This window comes from Rhipicephalus microplus, chromosome 4 (assembly GCF_043290135.1).
Source record: "Rhipicephalus microplus isolate Deutch F79 chromosome 4, USDA_Rmic, whole genome shotgun sequence".
NCBI lineage: Eukaryota > Metazoa > Arthropoda > Arachnida > Ixodida > Ixodidae > Rhipicephalus > Rhipicephalus microplus.
In genome coordinates this window covers 29,808,989-29,830,848 of record NC_134703.1, presented here as the reverse complement: position 1 = coordinate 29,830,848, position 21,860 = coordinate 29,808,989, and the positions used below count along the sequence as shown (strand labels likewise).

At 44.7% G+C, this 21,860-nt stretch overlaps 1 protein-coding gene across 1 annotated transcript in view; it reads right to left on the bottom strand.

Moving 5' to 3' along the window:
- Positions 1 to 21,860, bottom strand: part of LOC119171587 (ATP-binding cassette sub-family G member 1-like) — a 73,172-nt gene that overhangs the window by 32,537 nt on the left and 18,775 nt on the right. The gene's annotated exons all lie outside the window — the stretch shown is intronic.

The window sequence follows — 21,860 nt, the reverse complement described above, 5'->3', positions numbered from 1 at the left end:
CGGTACGTGCAGCGCACACCTCCCAGCATCTCCTGCGTGTTCTGCCATTGAAGTTTTCAGGCATAAAGTGGCAGCAGAAAGAACAAAGCCGGGATGATTGGTGGAACATGGGAGAGGCATTTGCCCTGCAGTGGTCATAGTTAGGCAATAGTGATGGTGATGACGATCTGCCATTCTGACTAGCCTTGCTCGCACGCATTGGTAAGGTCACCACCTTCAACGACTTTTTTATTTTAATGCCATAAAATTACGTATACCTTGTTGTGCCACTATATATTTACAACTTTCACCTTCGAGCTGTCATCGGTCTCCTACTATAGCGCCGTACATCGAGTGGCAAGGACCTCGCTCGTTCATGGTGGTCCAATACGCCATCGATAGGTGGCGCTGCTGCATGGCACCACGTAGAGTTACTGTATATGCTATCTTTATGTAGCTACCTATAGCTACCTACCTATATGCGACCTAAAGGTAGCGTATACAGTAACTCTAACACCGCGTAGCAGCATGTGTCAAACGAATGTGAATATATTCAACCTAGAGTGTACTTGGGCAATAGCCTACGTGAATCCTCGGGTTTTAGGGACTGAATAGTCCACGAAAAGTAAAATACGGCTGGAAAAATATGTGGCAGAAAGGAAGAAAAAGTAAAAAAAAGCAGCGTGTAACATTAACAGTACTCAGTTTTAAGGCGCGGTAAGTTGGGCTGTGAATCCGCGTTTTAGCTTTTTATACGAAAAAAATTTAACAATGGTAGACAAGGCACTAGGCCAATTATTATTCAATCAATCAATCAATCAATAAAAATAATCTAATTAACGTTCCCAGAAACAATCATAAGATCTTTGTGCAGCCGTCCGCAAAAGTAAAACGAATATAAACAATACAATACAGACAGTGTTCAGAAAAATAGATATAATAAAGTGAGCAAGAACGCACTGGCAGAAAGAAATCCGCGCAAAATGGAAGGAATGAAGAGAGAATACGAGAATCATGGATGATGATGATGATGATGATGATGATGATGATGATGATGATGATGATGATGATGATGATGATGATGATGATGATGAGAAAAAGAAAAAGAGCTGCAGCTTGATGGAACACAAGGAATTTCCTCATGGTCCATTCATCTGCACATCTATGTCAGAATATTTTACCAACAAGGCATAAAGAAGGTTCGCAAGTTTCAGAGGCCCTGGGAATCAAAACGAGTGGAAGCAATAATTAGTCATTGGTGGAAGTTTAACGTATGGATGGTATGAAGCAGACACGATATCAGAAGAACTGGGGTCATTAAATGGATGGGTAACACTAAACCGCAGAACTAGAGGCTTAATTGTTGGAGTTTAACGTGAAAAAAACTGCTGTATTTTTCTGAGGGACGCCGTAGAGGAGGAATATAACCGGCAATTTCGGCGGCCTGGAGTTTGTTAACGTCCAGCTCAGTATAAATACGTGGGCCTCAAGGTTTCGCCTCCACCAAAATGTGGCCGCCATGCCCGTCAACTATTGAATATTTTATAATGAAGGAAACAGATCTGAAGGAAATAGCCCGAACGTTGCAATGCAATGAATGGCATGAAAAAAAATAAAAAGGGGGGGGGGGGAGGTCTGAAGACGCTGCACTCATGGAACACACAGGCACGGTACACGTGGTCATAAAAATGAACCAGTGCACATTCAATAACGGCTTTCACATCATGGCTAGATCGCCAGCCACATCTAATAAATAACTCGTAATAAGACAATTGATCCAAACATAATGCCAATACAGCACTCGGAGAAAGTGAATATAGAACACAAACAGAAAACATAACACACAAACCAACAAAGCACCTACTATATACGGCGATTGTAGTGTCACTGACGTCCGACTCACCACGAGAGGCCTGTGAGCCGCGGAATCTTTCTCACGGACATCCCCGAAAGCCAACGGTCGTCAACCTCGCCAAGTGAAGAGGGATTTCTCAAGCGCCTTGATAACCTCCCTCCCACCGGCGGAAAGGCCGTTTATTAATCATCATCATGTGATGTTTTCCCCGCGAATTTAGACGAACCTTTTAATCAGACGTGCCACCGGTGTGTTTGATTTCTTACAAGCGTGAATTAGAAGTTGCTGATTAAGCTAAGAAGGTGCTTCTCACTTTCTTGGTTATGCGTTGCGATGACGGAACTTTATTTCCTAATGCGCAGCAGTGTGAATCTCGCAGCGCCCTTCGTGGATTCGCCTGAAAGGACTCGAAGGCTAGCCCTCCGGTGTAGCTCTATTAACATGTATTTCATGCCGACGTCCAAGGTTTGCTAATGAACATAATACTTTGACACCCTAATTTCACATTTATTGTTTTTCACTCATCAACATTAGGTAATTAACGTGCCATAATTTAGGGAGAAAACTCGTGAGCACGTGCTGTCGCTGGAGCTTTTTCTTTTTGTCGCTGTACACGAGTTAGTGTAGTCTACTTAGTTTTCTCTAACAATTTCACTCATCACTAGACCATCGATTGGTGTCTGATCTATACACCTTTTTTTACCGCAATACTCAATTAATTTACTTTAACTGTGATATTTTTCACTCGTTTATGTACAGCTTTCGGTAGCCTGGACGCCACGTGATTATGTGACAGAGCGAATAAGTATATAGGTCTTTAGGGGCGAAGCTTCTTAAGCCGTGGGCCGTGCGTACGCGATGTATGTAGTAGTAGTAGTAGGTAGCCACCTCTCGTTTAGTCCTTGGAATGTCCGCTGAATGGCGGTACTTCTATATGACCAATATATGATGAAAATATGCTAGATGGCGGTACCTGGAGTGTTCACTAGATTAGCGGATGTGCGGACAGAAGGAAGGACGGATGGACGGATGGACGTATGGACGCACAGACGGAAGCGCGGACGGACTTACAGACGCTTCGCCCCACTCATCATCATTCGCTCCGTAGATATGCTCCGATTTTTTTTTTTTTACCGAAGCTGCCGCACTGAAGCAATAAAGCCCAGAAAAAAAAAACACCTGCCTTACATGATAATGTCCACGTGCCAGCAACTTAAGAAAAAAAATAATTGCATCATAGAATACGGAAACAACTGCTGCGCTCCCTGTTTTTAGTTTTTTATTCTCACCACCCTGATAAGCTCCCACTTCCTGCCCGCTACTGGCAGCGCCTCAATAAATCGACTGAAAGCTGTTGATCCTAAAGCTGGTGTAAGCTACTAGATATGTATAATATGCACGTGGCTATTTGGTCAAGTAAAAATTACGCAGCTTAGTTCGGCGACCGTGCACACGCTGGTCAATCAGCAATCACTCATGCAAGAAATAACAATGCAGAGCTGCAAGATTTTGAATAGAATTGGAATCGTTAGAGCTGCATAGTTCACGGTTTTACCGATTCTGTATATATATAGGTCGTCATATAGCATCCCGCTGCATACAGGAGAAGCGAACACAGTCACGTAGTCCTGCTATAGCCACAACCCAAACCGCAGAGAGGCATTCATTCCACAGAATGTAAATGTGTGCAGACCGCTCTCGCTCTACCGGCTTCATGGCGATGGATCGAGCAAGTGATGAAGTGAGGTCTGTTCAATGCCACAGTATACTCCACCGCTGGATCGGGAATAAAACGGCGTAGCGAGCAGCGCAAGCTGCCAAGCGTAAACAAAAACGAACAACCGAGCCCTCTGTTTCGCTACGATATATAGTCTCCACCACGTTACGTCGGCCTCCACATTCCGGTGCAGTCTTCTAGCCTTCGCTACTTATTTTTTTTTTACCTCTCGACTTCCACTGTAGTTAGAAAGACTCAAACTTTCTTTGGTCGAAGCATTTACGAGGACTAAATTTCTAAACTCTACTGCCCAATATCCTTCAAAATTTTTTCCCCTTTCGACCTTGCTGAAAAGCTACTGTGTTTCGTTTTGATTCGCCTAAGCCTTGTGAACAAGCAAGAGGAAACGTTGACTTCGGAAGCCTTTCTTTAGCTTGTATACCTGCGAAATGCGGTGGGCCGTCAAGCTCGGCTCGGCGGCAGCAGCAGCAGCATCATCGTTGTCATAGTGAAATCTGCTATTTGATGAGACAAATCGTAGCGAATTTGGCGGTATAATTGCAGCAGACATTGGGGCTTGTGCATCTTTCGATGACGAAAAAAAAAAAGAAAAGGCAGAAATGCATCATGCAGCATAGCGTGAACTGATCAAATATTGCTTGTAACCACATTGTCCATGAAAAACAAATATGTAGTAAGGAATAATGGTTTTCTGATAACGCACCGCAATATCGCACACACTGTTCCGGCATGTATAGTTGCTTCTGCCCGACAGAAGACCGTTCTGCTTGGCATACGTCGATTCCAAAAAGTTCGCGTGACTTGCCTTAATGAAGCCGTGGTGTCTCGAAGAACGAACAGGGGCAATAGATCAAGTATCCGTCTATTTGTTAGATACAACATAATGAAAGCAACAGAGAATAATACTTCTCGGTGTCTAATACCCCAAAATATAATATGGTTATGGGAGACGCCGAAGCGAAGGGCTCCGGAAACTTAGACCATCTGGGGTTGCATTTAACGTGCACATTAATTTGAGTACACGGGCCTAGATAAGTTTCGGCTCCTTTGAAAACACGGCTGGGCCGGCTGCGATTCGATCCGGCGATGTGCGGGTCAGCTGTGAAACGAACAGGCATGCCTTCCTTAGCTTTAGCCAAGGAAGGCATACGAACAATACTTAGCCGCTGCTTGTAGGTTTAAATACCGTTGGTCGGTTCTTTCGTCAGCTTTAATCACTTCTCATTTATGTCATAAAATTTGCATGACAGTTATGAAATCCTCATGACACATCCTATACGCTCCTTGACTTCATTGTCTGTTTCATGTGGCTGGTGGCGCTTATGGTTACGTACGTACATATCTAATAGAAAAAGAAAGGCTGAACGTGTTGATGCTGAAGAACAGGTGAAAAGAAGCGATATATATATATATATATATATATATATATATATATATATATATATATATATATATATATATATATATATATATGAAGAGAGAGGGGTAATAAGGAGGGGGAGGGAGAGAGAGGGGCAGGCACTGTTGTTAAAGTGGCCGTAGCGTTGCAAATAGTCAAGTAGATCCTCTGTGAGAACGGTAACAACGGAAGCGTTTATTCCGGCCGTTTCGGCCAGTGCCTGGCCTTCGTCAGGAATTATTCTCAACTCTTTCCCTGACGAAGACCAGATTTTGGCCGGAACTGTCGAAATAAACGCTTCCGTTGTTATCGTTCTCACAGAGGATCTATCTGACAAATACACATGTGTGCGCGTGTGCGTGCGTGCGTGTGTGTGTGTGTGTGTGTGTGTGTGTGTGTGTGTGTGTGTGTGTGTGTGTGTGTGTGTGTGTGTGTGTGTGTGTGTGTGTGTGTGTGTGTGTGTGTGTGTGTGTGTGTGTGTGTGTGTGTGTGTGTGTGTGTGTGTGTGTGTGTGTGTGTGTGTGTGTGTGTGTGTGTGTGTGTGTGTGTGTGTGTGTGTGTGTGTGTGTGTGTGTGTGTGTGTGTGTGTGTGTGTGTGTGTGTGTGTGTGTGTGTGTGTGTGTGTGTGTGTGTGTGTGTGTGTGTGTGTGTGTGTGTGTGTGTGTGTGTGTGTGTGTGTGTGTGTGTGTGTGTGTGTGTGTGTGTGTGTGTGTGTGTGTGTGTGTGTGTGTGTGTGTGTGTGTGTGTGTGTGTGTGTGTGTGTGTGTGTGTGTGTGTGTGTGTGTGTGTGTGTGTGTGCGCCTGCGTGTGTTTAAAACGTCGCTTCTTATCGCTTAGAGTACAATTTCCGGCAGTCTGCTGTAATTAAATTAAGCAGCACCTATGCAAAGAAGCATGGTTTGTTTCCAATAGTGCACACTTGAATGTCTGGAGCACGACGACTATAGAAGAGGAGAATGGGTAGCACTAATGCATTTTCCAGACAGGCAGTTGGTACTGAGTGTGTTTGGTTGAACGAATACATGAGCTTACGCCGTCGCCCAAGACTAAACAAAAAAAATAGAAAGAAACTCGGGTGAACACGAGTTAACGCAGCACCGCACGTGCATCGAGACCACTGCATGCTATCGATCACTGTCATCACGACTCGGCATAGTTGCTTTTGTGGAGCACCGCAGTTCAAAAGCGTACCGTCGCATGGGTTTTGGTAACTCCTTAAATTAATGATGAACAATGGTCTGGATACTGTTTTGTTTAGAGAGATAATGATTCTCGAGAACGACGCATAGTCACACGTGCACGGCGGAAGTGTATGCACATGCAACTGCTCTCATACTGCATATAGCATGTATAGCAGATCTAATTTGAGCAGGCGCAGCTTGCTTTGTTAGCCCAACACGTAAGCACCCCGGCCTGAACAACCTAGACACTTCGAGCGCTGTGTAGTCTCGGTTTCCAGACTACGCATCCAGCGGTACGCTTTCCGTGGAGTTGACGAGGAGCCGGCCATGCACACGAATGTAATAACAACGCTCGCGACAGGTCTCGTTCGTGCCGTGCATACTCGAAGCCTCACTAAAGTGCTTTTTACAGCACTTTAACGCACTTTAAACGCACTTTTTACAGCAACTTAAAGGTTTTTAACTCCAAACTATATCCTGCACTGGCAAATATAAATTTTACGCGCACAAACAGAACAAAAAGTCCTCCGCTGAAACGTTCTTTTTTTTACTTGAAACACGTGAAACACACTTCATAAGATGGCCTTTGCGTCTTTTGGTATCACATGTGTATGCATACTTTATTCGCAGGCAATATGTGATTTTTCGTTTAAGGTGTAAACCTTAGTTAGAAGTTCAGTGCTAGTCCTGACGTGCGTGCTTCTTTCGTCCTCACCGTTCGCGTTGTTTGCATACACTGCAAAAGTGAACCGACTCGCTCAAATCAACGTACCATAGAGAACTTCCATTTGGGCAAGTTGGCAATGTATTAGCGTTTTAAAAAGCACGAAAGGTGAATGGAGAGAAGCGCCGTGCATACAGTGCTACAACTTTCAAGATGTCTTGTGTGATTACGAAGGTGAAAAGAAAAAGAAACAAAACGATTTTTAAGGTTTTTCTTGAGACGCCAGGCAAAGTACCTTTAGACTTTCCGGGCCCCTTTTTGATGTACCACGTATTTTTAATTTAACTATATCACTTTTATTATATTTAGAGCACATTTCTCATTTGAGCGAATCACTTGTCGTTTGTTATTTTCTTTGTCACGTTGTAATTCGTGACTTCGAGCGTAACTTATAATGGTCAATACATTTTTTTATAAAAGCGCTCTACATATACGTTGGCAAAAAAAATTACTGTACCTTCGTAACACAGGGGCCAAGCCTGCCGAAAGGGCGGAGCTAGGAGGCTTTTTTTTTTTGTTTCCCTTGAATGTCTTGTTTTTGTTTTTCTTTCTCTTCATCTCTGTGCCTTGTTTAGCTGATGCTGCCTGCGTCAGCTTTGCGAGGCGAGAGAGGGGGAGCGTAGGAGAAGAGATAGAAAGAGGGGCGTGCATGTCCAGTAAGGGTGGTCACAACGGACTGAGCTCGACCATAAGATACTTCGCATCTAAGAAGGAGAAAGGCGGGAAGGTTAACCAGGGCTGTGCCCGGTAGGCTACCCTGCACGGGGAAAGGGGAAGGAAGGTTATAGAGGAGCAGAAAAAAGTCACTGACCCGGCAGACGTGCAACAGTTGCACGTTTCGCATGACAAATGATGAATCGGAAATGTGTCCTTGAGGAAGCACAACGGCGCTTTCGTTGCCTTTCGGAACTGGGATGGACAGCGCCATGGGCCCATTACCTTCTCGACTGTCAAATCAATTCCGTTCAGTTGATTTAGAAGTGTGCTGAGATGATGCATCTCGTTTGTGTATGCTGGACGGTAACACGAAATGTGTTCAATAGTATCATCGACGGCAGAGTCATTGCACTACATGCTGTCAGCCATTCCAATCTTAAATGAGTAGGCATTGGTGAAGGCTTCGCCCAGACGCAGACAACGCTGTACCATCCTCCCGGGAAAGAAGAGGGGGTGGCCGCAGTCGCGGAGATGGGTCGAGAGAATACGGTCGAAGATGTGCAAACTGTGATGATTCTGGAGTGTCATGTTCTGCGCCAGCTTACTTAAGTATCAAGCCACGACGATCCTATATAAATGTATAGAAACAAGGTTTGTGAGTAATGACTGAAATAAAACATTTACTCTTAGTAAATCATGACACCCAATTTAGACGCTGCTCGATCGTCGTCACGTGTCACGCACCAGTGGACACATCCTACGTGGACACATCCAATGGACACATCCAGTGGACACATCCAGTGAACACAACCTGGCTAAACCGCGCATTCGCTTCGACATTAGAACCACCCTGCTTATATAGGAGCAGATGATGTGTGTCGAACAAAATTGCGATGAAAAAGCGCAGCATTTGGGGAGGCGAAACGGCGTGAGAGCGTTTGAAGTGACGGGTGTTTCCGGTGTCGACGCAGCAGCTTTTTTTGGCACACCGACAAAAATCCTCGTGCATTGAAGTGCCTTCCGGTTTTCTGCAGGCACATGTAGTGGGCATTTGGGGCATACCGCACAAAGCCGTGAAGGTTAATCTGGATAACTTGTGCCGAGCTACACAACGGGAGAGTCGACCTAAATAGAAACAGCCGCCGTACTGGTACAGTGGGCTGCTCACCTGCTGACCCGAAAGTCATGGGTTTGATCCCTGTCGCGCTTAGATTTATGCGCACCTGTAGGAACACCAGCTGGTCGAAATTTCAGCAGCCCTCCACTACGGTGTCTTTCGTAATCATATATTGTGGTTGTGGCACTTGAAAGCCCGGATATTATTATTTGCACTTCAAGCAGTCGTACTCACGTGAAATGATATGAAACGTCACGAATGACTTTACACTGCCGCCACACAATTCCAACGAAAAGCCGTCACTCTCGGGGTTGCATAATTTTCGCTGTTCTGCCGATGTCAAGGGTTGGTCCGTGCCATGGGGGCGGTAAGTATACCCTACGCCGCTTGGCGGTTCTCGCACATTGAGAACACTGCCAGTGACTGAGTCGACAGTGACGTGCCATTCCAGCAGTGACGTCATATGTGGTGTTTCTGCTCAGGTCATGTGGTGGTGGGGAAAACCTATTTGTTTACAATGCAATTGTACAACCCACCCATTCATTTTTTGTACCACCCTCTCCCGTTTTGATAGGGATTCTGGGCGTTTGGTCAGGGCGGAGACAGCTTGCACTGCCAAAAGCAAAGTCCTCTGAGATGAAGAGACGGACGTTGCGCGACTTTTCCTCAACGTAAAGAGTGCACGCGCCGAAGCATCGTGTAAAAGGCGGAGTGCTGAGAAGAAGCTCCGGGCAGGGGGAGGCTCTTGGCTTGTAGTGTGGTGATGGGGCTTTGTATAAGGCTCAGCTTGCTCTATAGCCGTTCTTCGGGCTTGGTCAGTCAGACTCGGCCGATCTTCCAGGTTCTGTCAGGACAGCCGCCCGTCTCGTCGCTTCTTTTTAGAACGTTGTATTGCTGGCACGGTTCTAACGTTCTGACACGTCCACCTGATTTTTTTTTCTTAAATTTATACGTTTATACAACACACACCCATACAAACGCACACTCGAACATGCACAAAGAATAAATGAACCTCCCCGTCATTAAACGAAAACTGGAAATCTTTTTCTCGTTACGCCCCCGGTTTTGGACTCTGCGGTTTGACCATGAGGACTCCACACTGTACAGGCACATTCAAGGATAGGTCGGACATTTGTAACATACAAAGTCTCTTTCAGACTTTTGAAGGTAGACTTGAAATTGCGTTTAATAAAGTTTAACACACCATTGGCCTTGCCAGTTGCGTATAACCTATATATGCTTATTCCAAGATAAATCGGCAGACAAGTACACACCAAGGTACTTAATATGTTCAACACGGTCAAGTTGTGCTGGCTTGAGGAGACTGCTATTACGAGTACGATCGAAAGTTGCCTGGCCGAACACGTATCCCAGAAAATCGACGCAAACCGCAGACAGCGACGTGAGAAACGGCGTCTGAGCTCGCCGCTGAGCTATTTACGGAGCCGTCCGGGCATTTGGTGGCTGAGGTCTGGCCGACCAAGTCGAGGGAAACATTCTGCGTTGAGCCTGACTCATACGAAGATCAAAATAGGAGCCTGGCCATAAACACTGATGGTGGTCTTTGAGCAGCGTGGTGTTCTACGAATCTTTTTTTTTTCTTGGAGATAGGTGTGTGTGTGGGGGGGGTTGCTTACTGGTTCCTAATTTCGAGAATTTTATACAAGCAAACAGGAATGTAGCCAGGCGGAGGGGGTTCAAGTCCTCCTCTCCTGAATTTTTTTTCAAATTTGCTTGCGTGCATATACACGTACACATACAAACGCACGCACGAACATAAAGTATGGTTGAACCTCCCCCTCCTCTCCGCCTGAGAAAAATGTTTTTGGCTATGCCCCTGCGAGCAAAGTTTTTTGATAAAGCCGTGACGTGAAATATGCATTATCATGACTAACTAACTTAATTATTTTGACAAATTTGCATCGCATGTCGCATCCGCTCATCATTTGTCCACGGATTCCGAGAGTCTCATGTGGGTAGCACCCCTAAAAGGGCCATCGTCTAGGGCTCGCCATGAAACTAGCGATTTGCTGACTTGTGGTAACAGAAAGCACAGAGCTCTGTCATTCCTTGCTCGTGACCGTTAAAGGCAGTTCAGACGACATTACCGGGCACTCGGTGCTTTATTCGTGGTTCACGGCGTGTCGAGGATCACGTGGCACAGTTTTCATGCAGCATGATTGGCCAATGCTCTATGTGAGTTTTGTAATGAAAACGCGCGACGAGAATCCGATGTGTGTAAGACACGTCGCCTCGACTCGGTGGTGGTCTACAAGAGTATTTAGGCCATTTCTGAGGTGGTAGCGAGACGGTCGTCGAATTCGGCTGCGACATCTGTGACCACCTGTGGTTCGAGAACAATCTGGCAACGACCAACTGGATCCGGTCACTACAACAACAGAGCAATGCCTTGAAGGTACTGACACGGCTGTTCCCAGCTGCTCCCGCCGTCGGCCAGTTTAGGATCTGTGCACACTACAAAAAAAAGTTACTAAAAAGGTAGCAACTGCAAGCAAATAGGCAGTAACTGCAGCACTCACAACTTTTCTTAGACCATTACTAACATTTTCCTATCTTTTTACTACCTACTTTAGTAAACAGCTACTAGCTGCAGCCGCTATCTCTTTGTTACCTGTTTACTATACCTATGTCAGTGCAAAGTTAGTAACTGGAATGAAATAGGTAGTAACTGCAGCCGTTACTAATTTTTTTGCCCCGTTAGTATACCTTTCTACTACCCGCCCATTGACTATATAATTTAAATTATTAGGTATAACACCAATGCAACAATTTTTAAGGCGAACCGTCTCGACATGGCGTCTTTAAACAGAAAAAAATGGCGGAGAAAATAGCCATAGATCAAGAAAAAAAAACCTTCTTCAAATTACGCAACCGAGATGTGTAAGCACCATTCTGCTATTGTCGAAACAGAGAAGTAAAAGTTAATGAACAATAAGCAAGTGATGATACGTGTTACAATATACAATTACAACAAACTTGATAAATTACAACGAACTAACAGTACAGGTGGATCAAGATTAACCGGATGGTCAAAATTAATCCGGAGTCCCTCACTACAGCGTCTCACAATAATATTAAGGTTTTCACACATAAGGCTCCCAAAACGATTACCTTTTAACCGCCGATATATTAGCACAGTGAAACATTTAAATCCACTAAAACTATACTAATGAGTTTGGTACCTTGTTTCAGCCACTGTATATAATGCTTTCTCGTAGTTCTTTTATATTCAACTGCCATGGAAGATCATTTTTTTATGAGTACGACTGATTAAACGTCTTGCACTACGTCCCCGAACACACGTAACCAGGTAATATACTGTAGTGCTCCAGGCTAACATTTTTTAATAATTCATCTTGACGCACAACTGCTTACCTGTGCCAGACATGCATCTTCAAAGCAGGGGCTTTATATATACTCTGATAAACGTTTACTTAGTATATGTAGCCCCTACTTTTTGTATACAAACGTTTACAATATACTGCCCATTCGTGAATACTTCCGCCGAATTATCACGAACTTTGTTGAAGAGGGTAAAATTCAAGACCCAGTTCCCGAGTGGCTCGAACAACTTGAGCCACTTCTCCATATAAAGAAATTCTAGTCACTATGTAACCAATTCTGTCCGTTATATCTGTATGTACTGTTTATGTACGTTATCATTATTTTATGATGTGCAAAAGTAAGTAATAAAGAAAAAAATAGCGTAGTGAACTCGTTCAGTCTATGTAATCTTCGCGTTCATGACACACCACGTAAGGTTAACCGAAGTGGTTTGTTACTGAGAAATGATTTGATCAATATTAACAATGGAGAAATTTCTGACAAGATGAACACGGTAGTATCGCTTACAACTTTTTTTTTCGTAAAACCATTGAAATTTACTGCCTATGGTTGGTTAAAGTAGTAAATTACTAAATGCTGATAGTAACGGCAAAGTTCGTAATAACTATTACCAGCCTCGCCGTTACTAACTGCACTTATTAGCAGGGTTGTAACATGTGACAAACCCTTACTGCCCCAAAAGTAAGCAAGTACTACTACCAAAGTTAGCAAGTACTACTACCGTAAGCTGAAACGTTCAGCTTTACGCTGGTTAACCATTTATGAGGAGTGATTAGGTGGTGATTTTTCGTTTTATCTTAGTCATGTACAGCTTTCGCCGTAAAGAGGAAGCATGACAGTCGGGCTAATTCCTTTTTTCTTTTGCAAAAAAAATAATAAGATAAAACAGGCATATGTATGCCCGGCGCTTCGTTTGCGTGAACAGATTCCTTACGCCGCGCGATGCCTGCGGCATGCTTTGTGTGCTACTCGCAGTGTGGCGCGGGAAGGTGGAGGGTTATCACTAATGTACTCACAATCGAGAGCAACGTCAACGACGATGGCGTTTGATACTAAAGGAACGAGAAGACACCAACGCGTATGGTGTTTACACTGTGGCTGAACGCATCGAGAAACGTTATCACCGAGCGCCGCTTTCACCTTTAAGCAACGAGGTTAGTGTATGTTCTCTCGCAGTACCCGGCGGAGTGAAAGGAAATATACTCGTTGATAGGAAGAGGGAAAGTTTAAAAAGAAGCATGAAACGCACACGCCAACGCGACGCAATGGGATTCAGCTATTCGACAAGTCTGACACCCTCCCCGACATCCTTAAATATTGCAGCGATGTGCTCAGGGCTTTAAGCCCTGAGCGATATGCAGGCCAGGGACCAGGCCTCTGTTCTATACGTCAACTACAGTCGAGAGTTTTTCCAGCTCTGCCGTAACGGGAACAGTCATAGAGTGCTTGATCCTTGATACCGTCGCAGCCAAAGTTTTCATTACAGAGATCATACAAACTATCATGCCTGTCGCAAGACATGCCGAAATCTAGAAAAAGACAAAGTTTAAAAAGTTAGAAAGAACTTTAAAATAATTAAAGATTAAAACTGTGTTGCGCAGGAAATTTAAAAAAATTACACAGGGGAAATTGCATGGTTTGCATATTCAATGAATAAAGTACATGGTTCACTGCCTACAAGAATAGTAAAGCACAGTTATAACAAACTCAGAAAAAAAAATGATTGAGTCTCGCCCCAGTGAATAGATGAGAACGTCATCTCAGTGATCACGTCTCTTTACGTCGGGATGCTGATCGCAAATAAATCAGTGGGCATCTTTAAAATAGGGCGCGTACCGATAGCGTTTTTTTTGGGGGGGGGGGGGGGGGGTATACGATACAAAATTTTCGTCGCTTAACTGGGTACCCAAGAGGACATAGTATGACGCATGCATGCACTGCAGCGACAAATGTCAACGCAAAGTACTGCCATGGGTACCCTGTTGTAAAGCTGCTTAATATATATCCGAAGGTGCTGCACTTCCGAAAGAACATTAAAATGTTATGTAAGGATTGTTGTCTTTACATGCATCGGCAGAGAGAACAACAGAGTTCGTGGAGTTTTTCGCGAGTTATTCCGACGATCACTTGTACAATAACGCACGTGAATGTGACCTCCTTTCACTGTTTACAGTGATCCCTCTCTCTGAAGTAGTCGCTTTGTCTGCTTGGCCCATTCCTCCGCGCTTACGCAAGGCGGAAGCAACCGCAGACTCGAGTCATTTCTTCTTTCTCGTAGCTTTGTAGCATGCTCAGTGATGGCTATGCATAGCATGCCGATCCTGAGCCTCCGCCAACTCGTTCCGTCGTTTGTCTCGTCGAGCAAAACACCGCAGCTGAGCGTCTCCCTCTGTCCCGCCGTCCAGTCTCAAAATAATCACTGGGCCGGATCACGCACACGAGCAGCCGGTCTGCCAAGTCTCATCGTGGCGGTATACAGCAAGCCTTCCTGCATTGCTCCACATATTTTTTTTAAAGACTATAGTCTTGCTTGGGGACCTTCGACGCAAAAATTTTCATTTGTCTGTCTGTCTGTCTGTCTGTGCATTTGTCTTGTCCACCCTCAACGATACCTCAAACGATACCTCACCAATATTGCTCAAGATTCAGCGTTCATACTTGTGTGATTGTCAATTAAAAAAAGCAATTAATGCGCATATCTGAGGCACCATAACAGCACGTCAATATTCTGTGTGTGTATTTTACTATAAAAAAGCATAAATAAGTAATTATAAAGACCGTAGCGTTTATCACGTTGCGCTGACCCGGCAACGCTTGCACAAAAAGGCAAGTGTTTCCAACGCTTTGCTATAAGACGACACGCCCCGCCGCGGTGGTCTAGTAGCTAAGGTACTCGGCTGCTGACCCGCAGGTCGCGGGTTCAAATCCTGGCTGCGGCGGCTGCATTTCCGATGGAGGCGGAAATGTCGAGGCCCGTGTGCTCAGATTTGGGTGCACGTTAAAGAACCCCAGGTGGTCAAAATTTCCGGAGCCCTCCACTACGGCGTCTCTCATAATTATATGGTGGTTTTGGGACGTTAAACCCCACAAATCAATCAATCATCTATAAGACGACACGGTGGTGGCACCTACCCGTCGCCTTGCACTCTACACCTTATTACCTCAAAGCCAGGCGCGCAGGGCGCGCATGCTTCGTTTTCCAAGATAACTGCCAGATAGCATTCATGTCTCACGTGTGACGTGACTTGATGCGCTCGTTCGCCTCCGCTTCACGCTCGAGGCACTCGAGGCACGCAGCGCCTCTAGAATACCATCCACCGATTTTCTTGCGCAGAGCATCAAATAAACGTTTTGTTCACTCTCTCCAAACGCAAGACTATCTATCGTCTTTCGACGACATTTGCAGTGGAAAATGCAGATACGGGGCCATTTTTTTTTTCGTAATAATTCTACAGTATGTCGCAGTAAGTACTTGTCGCGGGGTTGATGTTATACGGGATCTGCTGTCCGGCCTAGTAAGGGAAGTCCAGCTAGAAGAGGGAATCAGGCGCTGTTGATGGCACGAAAGACTACCGATGTTCTCTTACGAGTGAATAATAATAATAATAATAATAATAATAATAATAATAATAATAATAATAATAATAATAATAATAATAATAATAATAATAATAATAATAATAATAATAATTTCACAAGATTTGCAGTCAGCTGGTTCCTGGAACAAGCGACTCTCTCACCAACAGTGACTCTGGTCTTGTATGCTCAGAGAAGTCTCGGAAATGAACGTTTATTTTATGCATTCATTCATTGATATGTGGGGTATAACGTCTCGAAACCACCATTTGATTATGAGAGACGCCGTAGTGGAGGGCTCCGGAAATTTTGACCACCTTGGGTTCTTTAACGTGCACCCAAATCTGAGTACACGGGCCTACAGCCTTTCCGCCTCCATCGGAAATGCAGCCGCCGCTGCCTGGATTTTCATTCATGCATTAACAAGGTCCCTTAGCACTTTGAGACAATATAAACCCATTTGTGTACACTGCTTATTTTTGCTATTCATATTTAATAGAGTCCAAGAAGCGGCAAGACACATTGAGCTTTTGAAGAACTGAAACTCCTGCATGAGAAATTTGTCTTCATTGGCGAAGCATGTTAGGCAAAGACGAACTACGGGGATAACTGTTACTGCTACCACCTTGCGAGGGCAGGGGCCGGCCGCCGCCGCGGCTGCTGTCACTGCTGCGCACCGGCTGCGTCAGCTTCACTACCGCAAGGAGGCGGCACTTACTAGGGACGAGCTGGCCGACCAGCTTTGGGGCCGTCTGGCAAGGCGAAGGTTCCACTCGGGTGCGAGGACTTCGAGCCGTCACCTAATGCACCGTTATCATCATCGACGAAGGACGGGATGGAACAAGGGTTAGTTGCCTCTTCCAACCCCCTCGCCCGAAGGAAACATCCGCTCAATAAAGTTCATTCCTTCATTCATTCCATCAACTTCATTTTTAGTGTACTGTTGCATATCATCACAATGCTGAAGATACATAGTTGCCAAATAGTTCAATGGGCCGCTAGCTGCGACCCCCGTCAGAGAAATATATTTTTTTTTTGCTCTACATGAACGTAACCGAAAACGAACTTGCAAAATATTGCTAGTCTGAGATTTCATTCTATTTGTGTTATGTAATAACAGCGCATAATTGGCTTCAGAATATCTAATGTTCAGTTAAGAATTATTTAAAAATGATTACCCTAATGCCCAGCAATTAACTTATTACGACCTTATTTCTGTTTCAGTGTAATTGCGGTTGCCTTGAAATAACAATGTATCGATTTGACGCACTTACACACAGTTCCTAATAGGTGGCGTCTGAATAGGTTAATTATGGATTCGTCTAAGGCGACTCGAGGTGAAAGGGACCGTCCTCATTTGTGGAGCTTGAGAAATCACACGAGTTTTCCTACTATACGTGGCGTGTCTTTAAGGACAGCCTCTTCGTTGATGTTTTGGCTTGCGATGATGAATTATAGCTCAGCCCTTTCGCAGTTTTGAGCCTGCCGCTTGTTACGCCATTGACATGGCCTGACACCTGACGCGAGCTTCTGTCACATGATATTATGTCTTCAACTTCTTGAAAAACAGGCTTTTCTTTGTTCAATAAACCTTTCGAAGAGAGGTTCATGCTCGCCTGTAACACCATGCTACTCCATTATCATGCGAGCTGCCATTGTGATATTGTGAACAACTACAGAACCAGGAAAATGAACACATGAAGGAACATCACTGCAATAAGAACTTTCATGCAACATGACAGTCACACATAGCATGACAGAGCACATAGCATGTTAATTCACAAAAACGCAATGTCCACGCATATTATAAACGTCGTTCAGTAATCACACAGCGAGAAATGAGACACATGAAAATTAACCTCAATTACTGCCGTATAATTGCAACAGTCATGCTCGCGGAAGTAAATGTAGCGGAAATACGGAAGTACAAGAAACGCGTATCCAAGAATATCGGTTAGTTATAACAAGGTGAGCTTTCTACGCTGTCTCCTATTTAAATATAGCACCTTCTTGTCTTTTTTTTTTTTCACCCCTTTCCTTTTCTCTGTGTATTTCTGCTCGCTGAAGCATCGCCTAGTCTGTGTATTTCAAGGACAGCGGGATCACAGCCGTCGTGCGAGGTGTTGGAAGGAATCCAGTTCGTGGCCGCGTATAGTTGTATATATATACCCCGAAGACGCTTTTTGTTTTTTTTAACATGACGCATCCAGGGCGCGTCTTTTCAGCAGGTGATTTGTGAGGCGTCACTTGGGTTATTTAGGAAGTCATAACGCATTGACGCGTGACTGTTTCTTCAAGTAAGAATTCTCGCACCATGATATATAACTCAATAAAAAGATTTACAATTTCTGTAATCATTCGAGCTATTTTTTTCTTCGTGTAAATTTCAGGACTAGTAGGTATAGTTCTGTTTGATCCCTATACCAGCAGACATGAGTTTAAAAATTGCACCACTGATTATACAGTACGGTCCAATGCGGATCCTCGGCACACCTTCACGTTGGAAGCCAACTGCGTTTGCAGTCGGGGCTATCAGCAGTTGTAAAAAATGTATCATTCGTTACGTTTTGCCACAGAACCGTCCAGCCCTCGAGTGCTACGCACACCACTGTGTTCACAGGTGAGCATTCAGAGTGGCAGGAAGGGCAGCCTACCCTAAGTCCCCTAAAATGGGGGGGGGGCAAAGCCAGCTTCACGCATGTAGGAAAGGGAGGCAGCCTCCCTTATGTCCCCAAAAGGGGAAGGGGGGTAAAGTCAGCCACACATGTAGGGAAGGGAGGGAGTGCCGCGATCAGGCGTCGCGAACCAAGCTTGCGGAACGCCGACAGTCCCGTTACGACAGGCGACACCAGTCGCAGTGAGCGTTTCATGCGCATGAGTTCTGATCGAGGGGCCAGCGTGAGTGACGGAGGAAGCAAGCCTATAGGTTAGAGACCAGTGGCCAGTGACATCGACAGACTCCGTGTTGGCTCTCCTTCGCACTCGTTCGCTTTGTCGGTTATGTCAAGGATGGCGATGGTGCTCAACGCACGAGTGGGCGCCTTAGAACGGCGTCCTGAATTGCTGTGATATACACTATTACATAAAAACGTCAGGGGAAGATGGCAGCTTGTGATAGAAAATTTGTAAACAGGGTGTGCGTGGCTGGAGTCGATGTTTCAACAAGCCGAAGAAATTTCCAACATTATTGCATGATATTTCAGACACTATTATCTCCGTTCGAAAAAAATAATTTTTACTGAATGAAAAAAAAAAGCACAGACACATACTACCTGCTGTACTAGTCAGGCGTTATGAGAGCACGGGCTCGATTACTCTCAACGGTGGTCGCATTCCCCTATATAGTGGCGAAATGTGAGAACACCGGTATGCTTACATATTCACGTTAACGCCGAGCAGTCGAATTAAGTACGGATTCCTCTTCCATAATGCTAATGCTATCGTGGTTTAGGCAAGTGAAAACCAAGAGCTTACTTCATAAAAAATCACCGGCGTAACAGGCAGAAGGTGTGTATTGACGTAAAATTTCTTTTTCTCTCTTCTTGGAGCTGGTTGCCAAATTTACTGCGTACTGGATAACTTTAGGCATACAACCTTGCGTTGGTATCACGCCCAACAACGAAAGCAGAAAAATATTTTCGAGAGTTTTTTTTTGTTGTTGTTGTTAGACACGACTCAACCAATCCAACGCGCAATCAGGCGAACGGAAGCATAGGGGGCCACAATTGATAACTAACTGTAGAGTAGCAATATTGACTTAAACTGAAATTGATGATATTTTAAGCGAAATCACCATTAGCGTCGCGGAGATACGAACACACAACCTTTGAATTGCACATGCATGCCATGCCAACTGAGATATGACGAAAAGTATTTCCCCGTCGAATTGATTGGACATTTTTGTAGGTGTAATTCCTAGGAGTGTCAATTTACGACATGATCAATAAGCCATAGTTAAACACAACAACTATAACGCACCCTACATGTCTTTGGCGAGATCGTTTGTCGGGTGTATTTTGTTACCCCGACAAAAAAAATCACACCTTTCGTTAATCGTAGCGAACATCTCGTGATACGCTTTGTGTATTGGCATTAGCTGTTACTGAAAAGAATGAAAATGATTTGCGAGTGACACAGTGCATACGGTACATATGCAGCACTATGCCCTGAAAAGAATGGATATACGGTAGTCAATGCATGACACCAATCACAGCACTGCGGCTATTAAGGGAACATTAGTGACACGGTAACAGCTCTAAGCAGATAGTGTTATCCACAGCGCACCGAGGATGTCGCCGTTGTCGGCACTTAACTTCCCACATCACGCATCAGCGGGCCTCACCACGCGACACACTTTTCGCATCTACAGATCGGCATGGCAGAGCCGGATATAGCCTACAAGCTAGTGCGGCGCTCTGCGCGCCTGTATCCCTAATGTGTCATTTGCAAGTTATATCGCTGAGCTCTCACGCGCTGCGTACAAGCCTCCTGCTCCTGGAGACAGTGTTGACAAGTGCTTCGGAAGGTATGCCGGCTTCCCAAAGCCGTTTATCAAAATGGATAAGACTCGCGTAGGGAAATGATATGGCACACGCTTCGCGTTGTTTATCTTATGTTCCAAGAGAGGTCTTCCGGTATCGAGCATCTTGAAAGAGCAGCTTGAACGTGTTGATGGCGCGTTCGAATTCGGCACTTTGGAAGTCGAGCTTCAGCTTCTCGGGTGTACGTACGTGCATTCTTCATCGATTCAACATTCAGTAATCTGCATGAGGTTTTAGAATTGTTACGTTCAAGCCTGCGTGGAATTCAAGCTATTCACTGAGAATCAGGCACTAACCCTTTTGCTAAATGGTTCTCAGCCGAAGTCGATCAATGGTTAAGTGAAATTCAACAGTTCGATTTTTAAAGTGGCACACAGAAGCGGACAAGATTTGTCAGACGCTGATGCCCTTTCTCGACTTCCAGTTGACAATATAACTGTACGGGCGACCAGAGGATGAACTAACTTCAAATATGGGAAGGCACCCAGAAGCTGATGTACGTGCGCAGAAAGTTTGTACTCTGAGAAAAAGACTTCGTGGCCTTTATGACCAATCCAGAGTCAGGAGGGCATGACGGCTTCTGGCGGACCTACTCAAAATGAGAAGATTTGCGTGGCCCGAATATATTGGCGATTACATTATCTTTTGCCAGAAATTTCAACTGAACAAAGCGAAATGTAAGCAAGAGACATACCCCAGCATGACATTACCACCTTATTCAAATTTCGCATTTGAAACCGTACATGTTCATTTGGCTTAACTGACGAAGGCAAGCGTAGGAGCAAAGAAAACGCAACCCTTTTTAGTGTGGATTAATGAATGCTCGAAGATACTAACTGCCAAGCCAGGAAAAGAAAAAAGCTGCTCGTATGATATCTCTCTTGAGCAAAGACTTATTTAAAGGAGTGAAGTGTGGCGGCCGACAAAGGACCCTCTTTCAAGAGTCGAGCATTCGCAGAGTGGGCAACAGAAAGAAACATTACCCTGAGGTTTACAGCTCCTCACCACCCATCAGCTAGTCGTCTGGCATGTAAAACAATATATAAGTATGTAACCATCCCAGGAAAGTGGAAGCATTGCCTCCAAGCAGCTGTCGCACCACGACAGGTCACACACAACTGCTCTTGGTGCAGCCCTTAATATGCCACCTTCGGGGAACCTGCTTATTTACCTGCGGACGGCATATCAAAGAAGCTTCACTTTAAGCAAAAGAGTAAAACTTACGCACAGCAAGAGAAACGCAGAAAAGAGATGATGAAAACATTTGGCAAACATCATAACATATATATGCCCGCGATACCACTAGATGATGTGGTTCTGGTGTGAAAAGGTTATGGTGGTCCTAACGCAAAACTTGAGGGTCCGTTTGAAGTGATGAACCTTGCCACAAAAAGACCATCGGCTACACGATGGAAAACGGGTTGACGGAAATAGCAGCCATTGCCAACGTACCCCCTTATTTGGAGCGGAGGGATGAAATAAAGCCCGGGATAGTGTAGCGAGCCGATACGACGGACATATTTGGTGGGAGCGGGGGAAGACGAAGAATAAACAGATCGTGCTTTGAGTCTGTGCCCGTTTGTCGTGGAATGTTACAAGACGAGTGAGTGGTCACGTGATGGTTTGAGAGAGTGAATCACATACAAAAACCAGCCATAGTATGGGTATAGGATCGATCGATTGATTGATTGATTGATTGATTGATTGATTGATTGATTGATTGATTG